A 1,197-nucleotide genomic window follows, 5' to 3' on the forward strand; every position below is an offset into this window, starting at 1 on the left:
GGTCTCTTTGACACAGGGTCTTGCTAGGCAGTTAAGGCTCAGGCTGGTCTCGAACTTGCAATGATCCTCCTGCCTCAGCCTCCCGAGTGCTATGCGCCACTGCGCCGAGCTTGTCCCAGTCTTAATTCACCGAGCAATATAAAAAAATGTACACAAGCAAGAGATTACGTTTTAAAAAGCTGAAAACGCCTTTAAAATCTAGCTCCCTCATCTGCTGAATTATATCGCCGTGAAAGAAGAGCAGCAGGAGGACTTGCTGTTCCTCTGGCCGACTCCCTCTTTCCCCTCGCCCGTTCAAAGAGCTGATACTGACACTGTCTTTATCATTCGGGTCTCAGGGCAAAAGTCACCGCTCATGCGGCCCCCTTTACCTCAAGCACCCGCCTCAGCGCAGGGCTTCCTTCTCCACTGCCTTAATACCTGAAATTTACGTACGCATGTACTCATACAGTCCCTTTCCGGCAGGAGAAGGGAAGCTTCACAGAAGCAGGAGCTTGATCTGGTTAGCTGCTGGCAGCCACGCGGCACGCCCTTGGGGAGGAAGCATTTTTTGAATATTGTACGGTAAAGGGGAGGGTTGTTAAACCTCATCAAGATAAAGACCTCAAACCGACTAGATTTCCGGTGACAAACGGAGTCTGAAGAACCAAGTCATTTTCCCGGGAGGGGTCTGAACCAAAATCCAGGGCTCACACCGGATCAGTGTCCGGGCAGTTTTGCGTAAATTACAGGAGTGTCCACGCAGTGTGAGATATTTGACAATGAGGCGAGCCAGCTGCCAGCTCAGGTTTTATTTCCGTTGTCCTTCTGACGTCAGCAAAAGCACGAGTTGCCGCACAGTTTCTTCCATCAAGGTGACAAATTACAGCCTCGCCGGGCCCTGCGTTCCACGCACGCTCTCCCCACCCCCTACACCGGGAAAAATGCAGGAACCACCGCAGGGCGGTCAAATCCCCTTCCCAACGCTCCCCGCTCCCCAGGCCGGGTCTGGCCCCCTCGCACCGCGTTCGTCGCCACCGGTCCGTCCGAGAAAGCACGCGGGCCCCCAGCACTCCGGCTCTCGGCGGAGAAACGGGCTGCCCGAAGCCCCGGGCCGGCGCCGCAGAGCGAGACACAAAGGACTCGAACTGCAGCGCCGCGCCCCCGGCCGGCGAAGGCACGGGGCCCGGCGCGCGGCGGCCACCCCAAGCCGCTCGT

This window comes from Chinchilla lanigera, unplaced genomic scaffold (genome assembly GCF_000276665.1).
Source record: "Chinchilla lanigera isolate Chin_1 unplaced genomic scaffold, ChiLan1.0 scaffold00099, whole genome shotgun sequence".
NCBI lineage: Eukaryota > Metazoa > Chordata > Mammalia > Rodentia > Chinchillidae > Chinchilla > Chinchilla lanigera.